General features: G+C 50.0%; 1 protein-coding gene across 16 annotated transcripts in view; it reads right to left on the reverse strand.

Moving 5' to 3' along the window:
- Positions 1-19,211, reverse strand: part of RBFOX3 (RNA binding fox-1 homolog 3) — a 452,065-nt gene that overhangs the window by 391,416 nt on the left and 41,438 nt on the right. For 2 of the 16 annotated variants that reach the window (XM_082371583.1, XM_082371582.1), the window contains exon 1: positions 386-681. The exons of the other annotated variants lie outside the window; for them this stretch is intronic. The gene's annotated coding sequence lies outside the window, so the exon portion shown is untranslated. Of the gene's footprint in view, positions 1-385; positions 682-19,211 lie in introns of those variants that run through there. 16 annotated transcript variants of the gene reach the window in all.

The raw sequence follows: 19,211 nt of genomic DNA on the forward strand, positions 1-19,211 counted from the left end.
GCACAGGGTGATTCCCGGCTCCCACCCAGTGAAAATGCAGAGCGACTGACTGACCAGCGAAGACACAGCCAGTGTCCACAGAAAGGGGCACGGGCGTAGCTGGAGCGCCAAGAAGCTTGCTGAGGACACTGTGGGACAGAGGGATCCAAACACCCAGCCGGACCCCCGCCCTCGGCATTGATGGGCTCCTTCCTGCCTGCTGAGGTTGGGGTCGGGTCCACAGCGGCCTGGCTGTCATCCTCACAGCGGCCCCACGAGCAGGTTTGAGGATACTGCGCCAGTGGCTGGTGTGCGGTGGTGCCTGGACCCAACCCCGGCCGCTCGCTGTTTCAATTATCACCTGCTCAGGTTTTTGTCCCTCCTTGTGGGTCAGGCGGGGCCCTACCTGTACCAGGAAAAAGCACCAGCGTCGGCCCCTGGGATGCTGTAAAGCTCAGGACGTGTGCTGCTCTGTTGTCACATGGTGATGACTGGTGCTGGGGGAAGGAGACCTCGAGGAAACGCGGGAAATGAAGAGGTCTGTCGCCTCAGTTGCTGGGGAACTGATTTGGAGAGAGGGGAGCAGGAATGAAGAGGAGAGAGGGGAGGGAAAGAGCAGAGAGAGAACGAGTCCTCCCCAGGCTTCAAGAAGTTTGCTCCTCCTACCGGAGCTCCTCCACCTTCCAGGCCTCCCGCCTGCCCTGCCAACCTGACACCCTGAGAACCACCCGCGGGCACCGCGCCTGCCACGACACGGCCACCAGGCCCCCAGCAGACAGCGCCCGGCCGCCTTCCTTGACGGCCCCTGTAAGGGTGTCTGCCTGCATCCTCAGGCTCTGTCTGCGTCCCCAAGCCACCCCCTCGATGCTCTTACATAACTTGGGTCCTTCCCCACCCACGAGCAGCGCCGTCCTCCCAGTCCCCCCACCTTCTAGACACGGGGGTGGAACATCTGCTCGCACCGCTCGCTCCTCTCCAAGGGAACACCGTCCCCCACACACCGCACCCCAAACTCAAACACTGTCACCCTCCCCCAAAGCAGCAGGGGATAAAAAATAACATAAAATGAAAACATGCTACCACTGCCGCCCACCACATCATTAAGGGCAAGAAAAACTCTCCTACAAATAAAACTCTTTCCTTCTTGTTCTAGAAAAACAGTAACGAATCCTGGGGTGGGGCGGGGGGCGGGGGAAACGCAGGGAGGGAGCAGACGAGGGCTGCTCTGCCTTTTCATCTCCATTGCTGAAATCATCTTTGATATTTCTTATTTTTAAAAAAGAAAGAGAGAACTCCACAGAGGTGCAAGCACAGGCTCCCAGCGCTCCTACAGCATTCGTGTGGGGGGAGGGTATTAGAATTCAGTACCAGGAAGCAGCATCTGGGGCCCCAGTTTCCCCTGCCCTCGTCCTCACTCCCCTCCCTACAAAGGAGCACATCTAATGGAACAGAGGAGGGGCCGTGCTTGGTTTTGGATCAAGAGGCCAAGATCTGCATCTTTGGAACCCCGACATGATGGGAGACATCATGGGAGACACACGTCTCCCCACTCCCACCTCAACCTCAAGGCAGCGAGGGAGCCAGGGCGCCTGTGTCCTTCCAGCCAGCCAAGCGCTAAATGGCTGCCTTCCCTTCCAAACGCTTCCATGAAAGCAAGAGGGAAATCCGTAATTTTTCCCCAGGAGACGCTGTCTAATCCACTTCCCGTTATCCAGTTCAGCCTCACAGTTGAGACTGTGGTTCCCTTTTCTGTGTGTTCTCAGCTTCTCTGTGTCCTCACTGCCCTGGTCTGGATGCCCACACCCGGATGCAGCCAAGAGTCCGTCTGGTTCAGCGTCTGGGTGCACACTCACTCCTCCTCTTACTCACTCGGCTTACTGCACTGTCTTCGGAGGGTCTTAGTGGGCATGGAAGGCTCCCCTTTGATTATTCCTATATAGCTAATGGGGTGTGTGTGTGTGTGTGTGTGTGCACATGAGTGTATACTACATGCAAAAACCATCATGTTACAACCTAGACAAATCCCAAATGTGTGGGATACAATTTACAGATGTGCATAACAACATATTTAAAGCAAATAGTCTTCAAGAGGCTACAGGTGGGTCCAGGAAGGTCACGGCTGCGATCTGGATTTCAGGAGGTTCTTATCTCCCCGGATCTAAATTCCCACCTGTCGTCACTGCTGAGCCATGAGTGTGTGAACCCTTCATGGACAATTCTAAGTATGGCAGGAAAAAGCCCAAACCCCAGGCTTCTTTCCTGCCAAAACAGAGGGATCCAGCCCTGGAAAGGCGCGCTTATGGAGGACCTACTGGGTCTTTCACAGAGTCTCCCCCTTTCAGCCACAAGGCTGGACAAACAGGCTCCATCAGGTGAAATGTTGTCACCAAGGTCTCACAACTGCCAGTGTGGTCCTGTCTGCACCCTGAGTTCATCCAATCTCTGCTCTAAGCCCTCGATACCCAGCACCCAAAGAGCAAGCTTTCTAAAGAGGGATGACTGCTGGCTTGTCCGAGCAGGTGCACGAAGAGCAGGGCGTCCCTTCCTTCCCTGCTGGCGCTCCCCGACATCCTGTCCTCATAGCTAAGGTTCCGTACGTGGCAGGCATCCCGCTCAGGGCTGAAAATGGAAGCTGGATGTTGGGCACTGCCCTCCCACCAGGGAGACCCTCACAGGCAAACCATTGCCATGATGGAGAACAGCACAGAATGATGACAGAACAGGAAAAGGAGCATTCCCGCTGCCCCGTGGCTCAGAGGTTACAGAATCTGGAGGGCCCACATCACTCCTTTTCCCTTTTCTATTAAAAATCTGCTGCCTGCAGGAGGAGGGCAGGGGAGAACCAGGCATGGGACCCCAGGAGCAAGTCCCCAGACAAGCTCTCTCACCCACTCTCTCCTCGGAATGGGGGTCCACTTGCCAAAACAAATCTGGAGCACAGGCAGGAAATGCGCATGCTGCATTTTCAGAGAACCTCCGCTCAGTGAAAAAGAGAAAGACGTCTTTTTATTCCAGTCGAGCAGCTGTTTGTCCAGCACCGACAGCGCACATGAGACCAACAGAGAAAGGCAAAGGAGAGATGGGACAGGAGGCTCCAGGGGGGTTCAGGGAATAGTGGGGGCGGGGGTGCTCCACCACGGTGCTCCCCCTAGAACAGGCCTGAGTGCCCGGCTGCACCCAAACACGCTCATGTGTGCAGATTCCAAGCACCCCACGTCCCCTGACCTGTGGTGAAGGACCCTGATCTTTTCCCACACTCTCCTTGGCCGATAATTCATTCCGGGATGCTTTGCCATGGGGTGGCTGCCTCCCCACACCCTGGAGGGAAACCAGCTTCCCTCCTCACTCACTGTGGTCTGAACAGCCTGGGGCTAGTCAGGAAATTCCTTTGCCTTTATTCAAATCTTAGGGAAAAAATCAAATTCCCACGCAGAGCCTCGCACGGGGCTGGCGGCCACTACCCGCGTGGCAGAGTGGGCCACCCCTGCCGTAAAGGAATGGAAGCAGCACAGGGCGCTCCCGGCTCTGGGCAGGCCCCAGGAATCGAGCCCAGAAGATCCAGCCTGGCTCAGAGCAGGTGTCGTTCCAGAGGCCGTCCTAGATGCAGCCATAGTGCCGGGTCCTGGGTCTGAGGATGCCCACTCCCAGAGACACACTTAGCCCCCACCCTCACCCACTGCTCCCCTCTCTCTCTCCCCCACACTCTCCCAGAGAAGAAGGGCCAGCTTGCATTTGAGATTCCCGGAGCTCAGAAGTCCAAGCAGGCATCTTGCTAGGGGTGGGGGGAGGCAGCGGTTCCCTTCCCTCTCTGAAGGGCCGGCACAGCCCCGTGACATGGCTCTGTCACCACCCCCAGAGCCACAGGTGTACCTGGGATGGTGGTACAGACCAATCCAACAGAAATGCGCTCATTAAATAGCACCAGCTCCTGGAGAAGGGGTCTGCTTGGATCTGCCCCCCATCCCCAGGCTTCAGCTCCCTGGGCCTCCATTCTCCTCTGTGAAGTAGGGGACACCCAGCTTCTTTGGCATGGCATTGTTCCTCCACAGGATTCCTCTAAACCTGAGAAAATAGCCTGTTCACATCTGCAGCTTTCATACGTCTTTGGGCATCTCTTCAGTCCCCGTGCCTATGTCAGGGCCTGGCACGCAGTAGGTGCTCAATAAATATTTGTGCAATGAATATAGAAATGCTTCCTTGTTGCATTTCATTTTATCCTCATAAAAACCCTGTGAGCTAGCAAGAGCCCTCATTAGCCTACTGGGGACAATCATCATTATTGCAGGAACGCATGTGGTTGACTGTTGGAGCACTCTGTTTGCGTGATCTCGTTTCTTTCTTTCCTCCAAGCCCTGAGGTGGTACGATTATTATTGCCGTTTTGCAGATGGAAAAACTGAGGCTCAGGATGGGGAGATGCACTGCCCGAGGTCCCTTGTCCCCAGATCAGAACTGACGCCAATTTTAACCCAGCCAGCCTTTGCCTGCTTTCCACGAAGGCTAAGGAAAGGCTGCTGGTGAGCAAGAGAAAACAAAGCCTCAGGTTTTCACCAGGGTCTCTGGGTTCTACCAAGCAGGAGCTTGTCTTATTTAAAAAGTCCTAAGGGAGGCTCTGAAACGACATGGGGGTGGACGGGGCTCAGCCTCCAGGTGGGAGCCTGCGATGAAAAAGCACAGCTGTCGAGCTGGCTGTCACCCACTCCTCCAGGGCAGGGGGAGCCCCACACAGCCCCGGGAATGAGCAGATAGTTCCCCCCCTTTTCCACTGGAGACAGGCAGGGATGCAGCTCAATAGAGGTTACAAGCAACTGCAGCTCTGAGGCAGGCAGAGCTCAGGTTTCTGTGGAGACTCGAGAATGATCTATCTGACACCAGTGTTAGAGTAACCAGAAGACTCTTGAAGGAGATCAGGGCAATGGTTTGTGTCTGTGTTGAGATGGGGCAGTGACTCCTGCCTCCAACCCAGAGGGAGGCTTTGGAGGACACCCCAGGGAGATGAGTGGGGCTCGGCAGAGCAGGCCTGAGGCTTTCCTGTGCCGCTGAGGGACAGGAGCCCCCAGGAGAGGATGAGACAGAGAAAGGAAAGAGGAAGCAGATTCCTGCTCGCTCTCCACATCCTTGCCCCTCAGGAGGGAGAGGAAGGGAGAGGGGACAACATGAATATTCCTTCACCATGTGGCCCAATATCACAGCTGAGAAGTCCCCACAGCTGTGGGCACAAGCCTCTGCCTGGCAGAGCTAACTTTAAAATAAGAAGAGTTGAATCATCATAAAAAGTAAGAATTTTCCAGGCTCAGAGACATGACAGATGAAGCAGTTTACCTAAAAAGCCCCAGTGTTCTCGGAAGAACACACACCAAAAAACCCAAAACTGTGGGAAAGCAGCCTCCAAGGGCACAGTGAAGGCACGTCGACTGTCCCTGCTGGGCACCCACTGAGAGCACTCGTGTATCCCCCCCTCAAATCCTTCTTCTTTCTCTCTTCTGGGGTCTACACTAGGAAAAGTCTACACCAGAACAACGGGTCAGAGACAGGCCTCCCCCGAGCCAGGGCCTAGTTAGGCTTATGAACCTAAATACCCCATGTGTATGAGAGGTCAGGCACAGGGTGCTTGGAATGAAGGGGTCTGGAACCAGGAAAACAAGAGGGTCAGAAGGCACCTCCCCACACCCAGAAGCATCCCCATGAAAGCTTGAACAGAAGGACAAACTCTCATAAAAGGGGCGACTTCATGGAGCCAGATCTCTTCCATAGGAGTCAGCTCATGAACCAGTGGGGAAGGGAGGATTGATGGAATTGAGCGGATATGATGCAAGTAAAGCTAAACTAATACAGTAAAATAGGGTCCCAGAGATCGGGGGAGAAAGTTCCAAAAGCAAGTCCACATGCTCACGGCAGGGAAGCATGGCACATACGTGTCCAGCACCCAGCTTTGGGCTGAGGACTTCATACTTATTGAAATAGCACTATATGCCAATACCATCTGTGGAATGACTGAATGACTTAAGTGGTTGGATGGATGGATGGATGGATGGATGGATGGATGGATGGAGGGAGGGACCAGACCCATGGATGGATAGGTGGATGATGCTCTGTTGACACAAAAGGAAGAAAATGGAGCTCAGAATCCAGAGCATTGAGAACATGACTTTGCAATTCAAAAGTTCTCAAAATCTAGCACCTGATATAGTCTAGATCAGTGCTGCCCATTAGAACTTTCTGGGATGATGAGAATATTCTACACCTGTACCCTCCAATATGGTAGCTGCTGGCCACATGTGGCTACTGAGCACTTGAAATGTGGCTAGTGCAACTGAGCAACTGAATACTTAGTTTTATTTAAATAGTCACATGCAGCTCGTGGCTACCATATTGGACAGCACTGTTCTAGAGTTTTCCAACACACCTTTGTATATGCTGATCCTCCCTGAGTGGTTGTTTGGAATATGCGCTACCTGAGGGCAGTTGAGAAGGGTGACTTTTTGAGAAACTGATACCAACATGAGCAGGGCAGCTCCATTTTCCTCCAGCCTTAGATTTCTGCTGAATAAGATGGGAAGCTTAATGTCCATACGAAGCACCCAAAAATCTTGTTAAAATGCAGATTCTGAAATTCAGCAGGTCTAGGGTGGGACTCAGACATCTGTAATTCTAATAAGCCCTTAGATGATGCTAATGATGATTATCTTATTGTTGACTGTAGTAGTTTTTCATTGATTCTCTAAGATTTTCCTAGTATACAATTGTATCATCTACAAAAGAGTAATATTTTTATTCCCTACTTTCTAATATTTACTCTTCTCATTTCTCTTGTCTGATTGCATTGGCTGATGCTTCTGCTACCATATGAAATAGTAGTTAGTGATAATAGGCATCCTTGCTTTGTTCTTATGTTAGTGTTTCCACATTAAGAAAAAGAATGGATTTTGGACATGATTACATATGGTCATGTTAAGGAAGTATCTATCAATCCCTATTTTTATTGAGTGTTTATCAGGAATGGATACTGACTTTTCTCAAATGCCTTTTCAGTATCAAAAAAGATAATCATGTGATAATTCTTTTTATATTGATTAATATAATGGATTATATAAATAGATTTCTTAATATTGAACCATTCTTGCATTCCTGGAATAAACTCCAAATGGGCATAGGGTATTATTATTTTAACATAATGCTTGTTAACGTAATGCTTGAATCCTACTTTCTAATATTTTATTTAAAATTTTGTATCAATATTCATAAGTGAGAATGGCCTATAGTTTTATTTTTGTACAGTCTTTGTCAGATTAAGAAACACTGTTATTCTCTATTTAAGAAAATTATGTGGGGACTTCCCTGGTGGCACAGTGGATAAGACTCCATGCTCCCAATGCAGGGTACCCAGGTTCAATCCCTGGTCAGGGAACTAGATCCCACATGCATGCTGCAACTAAGAGTTCACATGCCGCAACTAAGGATCCCGTCTGCCGCAACTAAGACCCGGTGCAACCAAGTAATAAATAAATAAATAAAAAGAAAATTATGTGGATGTTTTTCTCCTTTTTATTTGCTGTTGTACAGTTTGATAAGCATTGGAAGTACCTACTCTTTAAAGGTTTGGTTTAAATTCCCCCATGGAACCATCCAGACTTCCTCCTTTGTGTGGGAGTAGCTTAAAAACTTTCTATCTTCCATGCAATTGGTCAGTTTTGGTAAATTATATTTCTCTCTTATTTCTTATGTTGTGTTTCTTATGCCTTCTTCCCCTTAACCGTGCTTGCGCTAGCCAGTAGTTCAGCTATTCACTGTTTTAAAAACCAGCTTTTTATTTATCAGTCCCATTTTCCATTTTGTGACTCCTATTCATTATCTATTAACTTCACTAATGCCTTCTTTCTGTTTTCCTTCAGTTTATCATTCCTTTGTCCACTTTCTGAGTCATATACTTAATTCATTTATTTCTAATTCTCTCTCATTTACTGAGTTTTTAAGGCTATGAATTTTCTCTACCCCCCTCACCCTCACCACTGCCAGGCACAGCTGGTCCTTTATTGTAGGTGCTTTGTACACGCCTCTGGGAGCCTGACCCTCCTGCGATATATTTGCTGACAGTGTGTCTGCCCCCTTGGACTGGGTTCCTCAGTCAGACTCCTCCGCAGCTCTGGACGCCTAGCACTTAACACAAGTGTCTGACACATCAGAGGTCATCAGTAAATGTGGAAAACATTATGAAGTGGTGAAAATTTTTATTGTGATAATTGTAAAACCCGCATTTGAGCATTTATTCTATGCCAGGCACAGTGCTAGATGCCCAACGGACATCAGTTTCTCTCATCCTCAGTCAACTCCGTGAGGTGGGTTTTGCTCTCCCCCTTTCACAGTGTAGGAAACCAGGGCTCGGAGCAGTCAAGGACTTCCCCAAGTCACACCATTCAGAACTCATGAACCCAAAGCCTGTGCCCCTAACTAAGTGCTGATCACAAAAAGCAAAGGACACCAGCCTGTGTGGAACAGAGAGAGCCCATGAGGCTCTGCAGTTAGAGCACAGGCTTGGGTATGAATCCAGATCTACCACTAGTAGCTGTGGGACTCAAGGCAAATAATTGAACTTTTCTGTGCCTCAGTGGTTTCATCTCTAAAATGGAGAAAAATACCCATACCCCCCCAGGACTGTTGTAAAAATTACATGGGATGATAGACATAAACACCCAGCATAATGCCTGGCCTGTGGTAAGCACTCAGGAGTTAGTGGTGGTAATAATGATTGTGATGCTGGAGATGGTGGTGGAGATGGTGATGATGAAAGTGACAACAATTGTATCATCCGGTATTCCAGTTACCACAATGCCACCAAAACCCAACATCATACAGTAGAAACAGGCCCCATTAGGAAGACAAATAAATGCCCACAGAGTTGAAGGAATAGAAAAGCATAAAATTTCAGAACAGGAAAGGATTCTTAAGACCATTCACAACCACGCTATTTTACAGAAGGGGAAAGCAAGGACCAGAGTAGGGCAGGTGGTTTGTCCAAGGTCTCACACCTGTTTATGGCCAGACTGAGACTAGACACGGATCTTCTGACCCATGCTCACGCCCCACCATTGCCCCAAACACCATCTGAGCACTCACCCTGTGCGGGGCCCCAGTAGGACCCAAAGAGATGAGCACAGGAGGGACATCGTCACACAAAGCACAACAGATAGTAATTCCATTCGGTGCAGGGAGGAGGGAGGAGCCACCCACTTGGCATCACAGAGCACTGCTCTCAGGGCCCAGGCGGGGCGGCAAGACCAGGGTGGACGTGAAGTTGGCGGGAGAGAGCACAGCATGGGCTGCCCAACGTAAGGGTTGAGGGCAAATGCAGGGGCAGCACAAGATGAGTTTAACAAAAATGAGTGACAGGAGTAGGAGTTGTAAACACATCCAGAGCGGGTGGAAAGAGGAAATTAAGTGTACAAATTAGGGATGATATGAAATTAATGGCTACTTAAAAAAACGCATGCTAATTTAACATCTTTGTAAGCACGAAAAAACATGAACTAGAAACAAAAGACTGGCAAAATATTTACTGACAAAAGGCAAAATAAGAAAATATTTGAAAAGCGTGTAGCACATAAACGCACGCCTTGAGGTGGCAATTCCCTAGGAAATTCGTTTCCTTCTGCAGGCACAGAGTCAACCAGAGCAGCTGGATGGTAAAGGGGACGGAACCAAGGCCTTCTGTCCTCAGGGGCTGCTGCGCATTGAGGGCTCACTTTGTGCCAAGCCCAGAACTGAGGTTTTCCATGACTGTCTCCATCATCCTTGGAGAACCCACCTAGGAAACTGGGACCGGAGAGTGAGCCATGGGTCTGGCGTTCAAACCCAGGCAGTGTGGCCCTGGTGCCCAAACTCTTAGCCACTGTGTGGTCTGTTCTCCTCTCCCCTAAGGGAATGCTGAATGGGGCCACCCTTCAAACACCGAGAAGACAGGAGTCCGGCCACACATGGCCTCCTGACATTCCTTAAGGGACAGCACCTGAGGGCCTATGGGAGCCGAGACACCACGGGATGAGTCTCCGCTGCTGGCCGCCAGAACACTGTCACACACACACCACCAGATGAGTGGCCATCGGTGAAGGAGTCTGAAGAAACTGTCTTTGCAAAACCGAACTAGGTTGGCTCCAGTATAAACATAGTCACAAGGCCAAAGGGAGGTTTGTAAACCATAAACAAAGACCAAGGCAGAGGCCAGCATGTGGGGCAGGAGGGGGCGTCTCAGGGGAGTTCCCCCGGGCCATTGCAAGGACCCAATCTTGTTTAATATCCAAGCTAATGATCTGGAAGACAGCAGGCAGGTCGGGAGCAAGATCTGTCGGGGAGACGGGCAGGCGGGCGCTGCAGTTTGTGTCGGGGGGGATGGGGGGTGGCAGAAATGACCTGGAGGGAAGGTAAGTGGTTCCCAAGTACACTGAGATTCAGCTTGAGGGAAAATTGCGAACGCTCAAGTCTAAGAGAGAAGAAGAAGAAGAAAACCCAGCCTGAAACAGGTATTTGCTGAGCAGAGGAAACCCAGGAAGGAGGAATCGTGCCACATCAGATGCCTAGGGGTCCTGTACTTGAGAAGCTTGAATGCAATAAGGGGGTGTGATTTGTGTTTTCAGCGCTTTGCGGGGAGGTAAGAAAGTCCCTCAGAGGAGGTGGAGAGTGTGCTGCTCAGGGCATCCGCCGAGGCCACACTCACCCAGAGGGGCCTTAGTAACAGAAGCAAGCAGGTGATCAGATTCAGGGAACAGAACTACCAACCTGTGCACAAGAACCCATTCAACACCCATCACTCAGCTGCCTGGGGTTGACCGGAGGAGGGAATACTCTGGAAGGTCGGGAGGGTGGACACAGGACGGAGCAGCTGGAGGGTCGGGGTGGGGGGCCGGGGCTGCAGGGGGGTAGACTCTTCCTAAGAGGGATCTCATCAGGCCCCGCCCCCCAACCCTCTGCCTGCCTGCACCTGAGCTGAGAGGCTGCAGTGGAAACGTGTCTAGAAGGTTGATTCAGCCGACTGAACAGTGCCGGGCCTCCCTGCTCAGCCCATTCATTGCTTGGGAGGAAAACGAAGTCATCAGCTCCGGACACATGTGGAAATTTACTGGAGCAGCCATTTCACGCTGCCTTGTGGGGACTGGGTTAGTCATCCAGTTAACCACATATTCCCACAGCCCCCCTGTGCGGAGGCTGCGTGGGTCTGCTGGGAGCAGGGCGGGGAGGGCAGTACAAGAGGGGGTGCATAGGCTGGGGCTGGGCCCCACACAGAAAGGCAGTGGCAAAGGGCTGACAGAGAGCAGGGTGAGCTGGGGGGATACAGGGGGTGGGAAGGGGTGCGGAGGGGCAGCTTTCATGGAGCAGGACCACTGAGCCCGAGAGGCTGAATCAGGCTCTACACAGGCATTAGCTTTAAATGCAACCAGCCCCCACTCAGTAGGCATTTACGGGGGGCGGGGGTCTTGTGCAGAGCAGCTGGACTACTCTGGGGCCTCTTACCATGAGACCCCAAGGAGAACCAGCAAGGCTGGTCTCAGGCCTGGGAGCCAACAGTTTGCCCCAAGTCTCAAATGGGCAGGAGCTCAGATGACCTCTACTCTCTAGCATATTGTTTGTGTTCTTACTGGAAGTGACCTCTTTGAGGACAGGGAGTTTTGTGTGTTTTGTTTTTTTCACTGCTGATACTCTGATACCTAAAATACTATCCAGCATATATTAGATGCCTAGTAATTATTTGTAGAATGGATGAATGAAGGGATAGGTGGATGGGTGGGTAGATGGTGAATGGTGGATGGATGGATGGATGGATGACATGTGGATGGTGGATGAGTGGGTGAGTAGATGGTGGATGAATGGATGGATAGATGATTGAGGGATAGATATGGATGGGTGGGTAGATAGTGGATGGATGGATGGATGGATGGATGGATGGATGGAGGGTAGATGAATGGATGGTTAGGTGATGGGTGAATGGATGGAGTGGCCCCCTGCTGCATCTTCAGCAATTCCTTGAACATCAAGTTCCAGGTGACTGTGTCCTCATCATCAGTCCCCATCCCAGCCCCAGGAGACCAATGAAGAAGAGACTTGGGCTGAAAGGGTCGCTGGAGAGTCTCTGAGCCTAAGCAAAGCACGGGAGATGCTGAAGAAGACCCAAGAGGCTGAGAAAGCCTTGCCCAGCTCTTGCGAGGATTAGATGAAATAATATACATAGCGGTACTTTGTAAACTACAGAGCAGTGAACACATGCGGAGTACTCATGCTTTATTCTCCATCCCGCAAAGACTGAAGCACCCTCCCTCTCCTCTGGCGGAATGCTTGGAGAGCAAAGCCACTTTCTTCCCACTGTAGCCCCAGGACATGGCCAGAATACTGTGAGCACATCACTGTGTTTACAAGGGACAGCAGGCAGCTAATGAGTGACTACTGACCACTGACCACCTGGCCCCTGCTGTGTCCAGGAACATCAAGTGACCATAACACATGGTGGCTCATGCTTTAACACCAATCTCCAAATCTAAGATGTCAGCCAGTTCTGCCCACGGCAACATCAGCCCCGCCAGGGCCAGCCACTCCTGGCACAAAAGCTGCTCACTTGTCTTAAATTTTGACGCCTCCCTGCCTTTCCCATCCACAATGGCGTTGCCAGCTTACTGACTACAGTGGGGTCTTTACTGAGCTTAGAACTATGCTGAGGGCTTTACTGCATCAGCTCATTTTCTCCACCCAACTGCCCTACAATGGAGGATGATTGATCCCATTTCACAGATGGAGAAACTGAGGCCAGCTGGGATTAAGTAACTGGCCCTAGGCTACATATTTGACCAAGGTGAAGCTAAGACTTGGACCGACACCGACTCTTATGCACCAAGGCCCCCACCAGACAGACCCAGGTGGCTCTTGGCTGTTCCCCAAATCAGCTCCACCCTCAAGGGATCATGTTCCCATAATTAAATATACCTTGGACCGTGACTGTAATTCCCAAAGAGGTGTCTCAAAGAGCTTTAGGGGTTTGGGGCCTAAGTTTAGAACCCCCTAAGGTGACTACTCTGAAAAGGGTCTTTTGGTCATTTTCCATGTACCTACTTGGGCCTTGGGTTCACCACAGCGCTCAGGGGCCCAAAAGTGTCAGGGCGGCAGTGGCAGGGTCACCCAAGGAGCTGCTGGGAGGAGAGCCTGGCCTCACCAAAGCCAAGTTGGCCAGGCACTTGGCTCCCAGGAAACAGCCTTCCCCTTGGCTCCCAAAACCCCAGACTTTCCTCTGCCTCAGACAACCCCAAAGGTGAGCAGAGCAGGGCCAGCCACTGCTGATGCACATGAAAACAGACAGGGTTCACGCAGGCGTCCTGAGACAGCTACAGAGACCCCAGGCCCATGAGCCCACTGTGTCAGCACCTTTTCACCCAAATAGGGTCACCACCAAAGCTGAAAAGTGCTGTGTGTGTGTGACAGTGCTCAGCGCCGCACAGCCTGGGGTCCAGCACAGGCCAGCACAGTTCAGCTGGTCAGGAAGCAAACAACCTTGAACTCAACTGACTCAGGCACTGCAAAAGGAGTCCTCTCCACGTCCTGGCTGGCGTCACAGACCAGCAACCAGCACCCCAGGAGCAGCCCCCACCTCCTCACCAGGGAGGGGCACAGGCTTGTGGGGACTCAGGCCCAGGATGGGCCCAGTCTCCCATCCCCACCTGCACCCAGCAGCACTGGTGCAAAGATGTTGTCTCCTGGTATGGGGATGTGGTGGCACTGGGTTTCCCATGCACTGGTTCCACAAAATCCAAGCTGTCTCCTCGACACGCTCCCATCATGAGTGAGGACAGAGGAGATGCGCAGTGGGCAGCACATCCCACCACGTGAGGCCAAGCTAATCACTCTACCCCAGAATGCAAGTTGGCAGCCATTCAGCAGCCACCAAAGGCCAGCAACGGGCAGATCAATAAGTCTTTGTGACACACATTAGCAAATTCATTAGTGAAATTAATTCTCCCCACAAACAGTTGAGATCATGTTAAAGAATAGTTTGTCAATTCCTTTTTTTTTTTTTTTAATTTCCATGTGTAAGGAACGGCGTGGAGGCCACGGCTCCTGGGAACCAAGTTGAGAAGCCCTGAGCCCTCACCTGTGTCCTCAGTTTCTCCATCGGCAGAGGAGGCCAAGCACCTCTCAGGCCAGAGTTCCACAGGTCTCCCTAATGTCTACCTAATGTCTGTCTCCTCTCTCGAGTACTTGAGTCTTTTCTGTTTTCTTCCTCTCCCCTTGAAAAATCAAGTAGGATGAGTGTTGGGTTGAGCTGGATGCTGGAGATTAGATTGCATCTGTCTGGATATAAATAATTTACTGCTTGATGGTCAGAGGGAATTTAATTAGTTCTTGTTCTCCTGATAGAATCAGCCCACCATTGCTAAAACATTTCACTCTGAATTAGTCTGTAAGGGGCCAACAAGGCAATGCTAATTTTATACACATGACGTCCCCCGCAGCTTCTGAAAATACACATCCAGCATGAAGCACTGCCCGGCTGTTGCAGCCGCTTTGGTGTCTGGGGGCGCTGGATAAAGTCCAAGGTGGCTGGAGAGAGTGGAGCCGGGGAAGGGCCAGAACTCTACTGCCTTCCATTCACAGCTCTTCTCCTCCCAGCCACTGGATAAAAGGATCAGGGACCAGGTGACGTGATCAGTGGGTGAACTGGCCCAGGCAAGGGGCTTGTCCCCACCCCAGGATTCCAGCAGGAAGCACTCAGTAGAACTACACATTTTCCCCCTTCAGAGCATGGCTCTGCTGGATGCCAGCCTGCCCACCTGCCTGGGGAAATCACAGCTCAGATTAGGACCTGAAGATGAGGCCCTGTACCAACCAGCACACGCCCACTGTCTCCGCGGGGGCAGCACAGGGAGGTGATGAAGGGGAGCGAGGAGGCCCTCGCTTGTCCTGAAATTCCCTTTAGGAACATATGAAATGAAGTGGATCTCAGAAAACAAGCCAATGGGATCAATAGCCCACAAAAACCACCATGATAGAAAGATGCTCTGGAATGTGGGAACGTAGTCAACGGGTCTTCTCCAAGAAATGTTCAGTGAGAAGGAAGAGGATGAACAGGCCAAAGGCTGACTCATCTGTTGAGCCTGAGACTGCCCCTGTCAGAAACTGCGGCCCATGAGGCAGGAAACAAAGGGCCATGTTTCTGTAGGCAAGGAAAGGGCAGGATTCCACTGCTGTCAGCTCTCTTGTTCATTTGAAAATGAAGACGGCCACTTCTCAGCATATTTATATCTTTGACCTACAGAGGACACGATTTCATGGCACGATTTAAAGAAGTACCTGTTTCACCATAACCTTGCCAACACTGCATGTTTGCATTTTTTTAGGCCTTTGTTAATATGAAATGGGAAAGGGGGTGTCACGCTGTTTACATTGGTATGGATTTGATTACTAGTGTGATTAATTTTCTTTCCACATAGAATAGGAATAGAATATGTCCTCTTTTGCAAAGTGTGCTCTGTTTTGGCACTTTTCTTCTTTGGAATTAAACCAATATGTTCTTCAACTGCCTGTCTGAATCCCCTGCTGGCCTGGAATTTAGGTCACAGAGCGTGTCTTTTCTCTATCTGCTTGTCCAGTGCAATGCTCTCCGTCACAGAGTAGGCACCTAATAAATATTTGTTGGGCGAAACAGAGAACAGAATTGAGGAAGTGAGTTCTGTCATGGTTCACAGAAGCATTCCTCATATAGAGGAAGGAAATTGGTATAACAGTACTCAAAAGAAAATCATCTAAGGTTAAATGAGAACTAACCCTGTGCCCAGCCCCCGCTTAACACTCCACGTGTCTCTGTGCCCCCACCAGCATGACGCTTGGCCCCAGTGCAGATGGGGGACCCAGGGTTTCCTTGAGGTAACTTGCCCAAGGTCACCCAGGTAAGGGGTGATGACCAGCATTTACCCCAGGCAGGCTGGCTCCTGCTCTCATTCTGACCCACACTTGCACGTGTGCAGTCCAAACCCTTCTGGCTCCTGGCTGGGTGGCCCCAACCTGACTCTTTCATCCAGCCATCCTTCCCCATGAACTTAGGGCCAGATGAAGGAGACATAGTCCCCACTCTCAGGAAACCCCAAGACGTGTTCACCATGCTGGGAGGAAGGCGTGCGATCCACCAGGCATCACCAAACAGGAGACAGGACGACCAAAGGGTAATTCAGCCTCTCACAACAATCAAGGAAACACAAATGAAAGCCGGGCGCAATAACATTTCCACCTACTAAATTGGGGAAGATCGCTCCGGAGGATAACAGCCGTGTTGGCCAGCTTGCGCACTGACACCCGCAACAGCTGATGGGCACGTGTTAATGAGGGAACAAACTTCCTGGGGACCCCTTAGCAAAATGTTTCAGGAGCCTTACAAATGTTTGTGTTCTTTGAACCCAAAATTCTGCTTCTAGGAATTGATCTCACAGAAATAATCACAGGCACAGACCAAGATTTATATACAAGGAAGTTAATCACAGGATTATTTATAACATGGAAAAAAACTGGAAACAACCCAATCCGCCAACAGGCAAGGAAGGAAGAAACAAATTGCGAATTTTCGGGACATCCATGCAACAGACTAGACAGCAATCACTAAAGACTGTGGTTTTGGTGGATGCTTTAAACATGGAATGACGCTCACCATATAATTTTGAATGAAAACAAGGCAGAGACTATATATAAATGTCATCCTAATCTCATTTTTAAATGCATATTTTGAAAGACTTGTAAGAAATAAACCAAAATAATAAAGTAGTTACCTCTGGGTGGGAAGATTAAGGTTATGGCTAATTTTTGTTCCCATCATTACACTTTGCTGTGCTTTATTTTTTACAAAAAGAAAATATTTACTATAATAATAATAAATATTTTTAAGTAGCAAAGAATAAGTTTAGCACATCACTTTTTTGTCTGTGGAATTCATTTTGGAAGCTTACTCGGCTCTTCAAAGTCCTTTATGAAATGGGGCATAGAGATCTGAAGACAGGACCCCAGCAGTGCTCTATCTGAGAAAGGATAGAGCAGGGTCTCCTCCTTTCTGCTGGAAATAATACTTCTATTAATGCAACTTAAACCGCCTATGGATTTTTTTTAAAATTTATGTATTTTTTGGCTGCATTGGGTCAGTTGCGGCACGCAGGATCTTTCGTTTGGGCGCGCTGGCTCTGTGTTGTGGCACGCAGGCTTCTCTCTAGTTGTGGGACCTCAGTTCCCTGACCAGGGATAGAACCGGCATCCCTTGCATTGCAAGATGGATTCTTAGCCACTGGACCACCAGGGAAGTCCCATCCCCCTATGGATTTTTGATGCCACCTTATCACACTGTTGGCTCACACGGTGGCTTGCTTAGTATTATATTTGCCACCACCTAGCCCTGTCTCACCCATCACAGGCTTGGAGAGTTTGGCTATTTGGACCCAAATAAAGTGCTTTCAATTTATTCCTACTAAATTGTATCCTGCTAGATTCATCCTATCATTCTAACTGCTGAGATATATTTAAATTCTGAGTCTGTCTACAAAATGCACTCACCATTGCTCTCAGCTTCGTATCATCCTCAAATTTAATAACTCTGCCAACTGTCCCCGTCTGAGTCATCAACCCCCATAAGGAGCAGGAAGAGCATGACGACAGAGCCCATCTCTAGATGGCTTATGGCGCATCTCTAGAAACCTCCCTCCATGTTTTATCCACGTGTTAATCAGCTCTCATTTGTTGTTCAACCAATTATAAGCATTTTGAACAAAGGCATTTGACAAGGCTGTCATAGTCCCTATTTGAGCCTTGCATGCTGTATCTGGGATCACCTACTTGTCCACTAAAAGAAGCGGCCAGACAGTCTTCCCCAGTAGCTCCTTCCTCCACTGCACTGCCCGGCACTCCAATGGGACTCTCAGCTCTGTGCCGGAGAACCAGTTAGGACCATCGTGGGCCCCAGTCCGCCATCCGTCCATGTGCTATGCACCTTGGACCCTTAAATAGGAGAAATGCTGAGGTTTACACCAGATCCTAAAGCCAAACCCTGAAACCCCATACCTTCCATTTCACGCTTTCAACCACGATGTTGCTTGAAAATCACCACGCCAAGGGGGCATCTCTCCTTATGATGGATGGAATCCACCAACATAGGTGGAGCTGTACAGGGCTTCCAGGCCACCCCAGCCAAGATGCTGACCTGCGTGTGGATGGGGACCTTGGGCTGCCCTTGAGCCCAGTGGCAGAAGCCTTACTTGCCATCCTTTAGATGCAGTGTCCATGGTTCATCCATTCCATGGATCTCCGAGCACCATCAAGAGAGTTACTACAGACGGGACGCCTGGCAGATCACCATGGGGTAAATGGCTTGTGCCTTGAATCCTACCAAACAGGTTCAAGTATCTGCCCTGCAGTGAAAGAGCTACCTGCAGTGTGCTTAGCTTCTTCTTAGGCAAATTACCTGGCTTGTCTGTGCCTCCATTTCCTTCTTTATAAAATGAGGCCACTGCTTTAAGGATTCCCAAGTCTCTGGCAGAGGAAGCCATCGCCTGTGTTGACGACAACAGTGTCCTCTCTGGGGACTTCATCTCTGGGCTCTGGACTCGCTCCAAGGCAGGGCTGGCTGAGTCATGTCGATTGAGAAAACCTTCTTTTCTTCCAATTCAACAAATTCAGAATTTGAAAATCCATTTGAAATTCACATATAAGAACTTGCCTGACCTTCCCCTCCATACTCTCTATTAAGAGATGGTTTGGGGACTTCCCTGATGGTCTGGTGGCTAAGACTCCACCCTCCTAATGCAGGGGGCCCAGGTTCAATCCCTGGTCAGGGAACTAGATCCCACATGCCGCAACAAAGATCCTGCACGCGGCACCAAAGATCCCACGTGCCGCAACTAAGACCCGGTGCATTTTTTATTTTATTAAAAAATAAAAATATTTATTTTTTAAATAAATATTTTTTAAAAAGAGAGAGAGATGGTTTGCAGACCAAACCAATAGCACAAAAGCCCCCAGAAGGCTGCTTGGATGCTCCCAGGACCACCTGGGCCCCTCGGGAGCCAGGACCCAACACAGGGCAAAACACACAGGGAGCACAAGGGCCTCATCTGGTCTTAGTGCCATGAAACAGCACTGGGACCCCCAATTCTAATATTTCAAATAAGTATGTACACAAAGTACAAATGCCCTATTCCTTTATTATGGTCTCTAACAAGAAAGCTTTTGCAG

The sequence above is a fragment of the Balaenoptera borealis genome, assembly GCF_965194805.1.
Source record: "Balaenoptera borealis genome assembly, chromosome: 20".
NCBI lineage: Eukaryota > Metazoa > Chordata > Mammalia > Artiodactyla > Balaenopteridae > Balaenoptera > Balaenoptera borealis.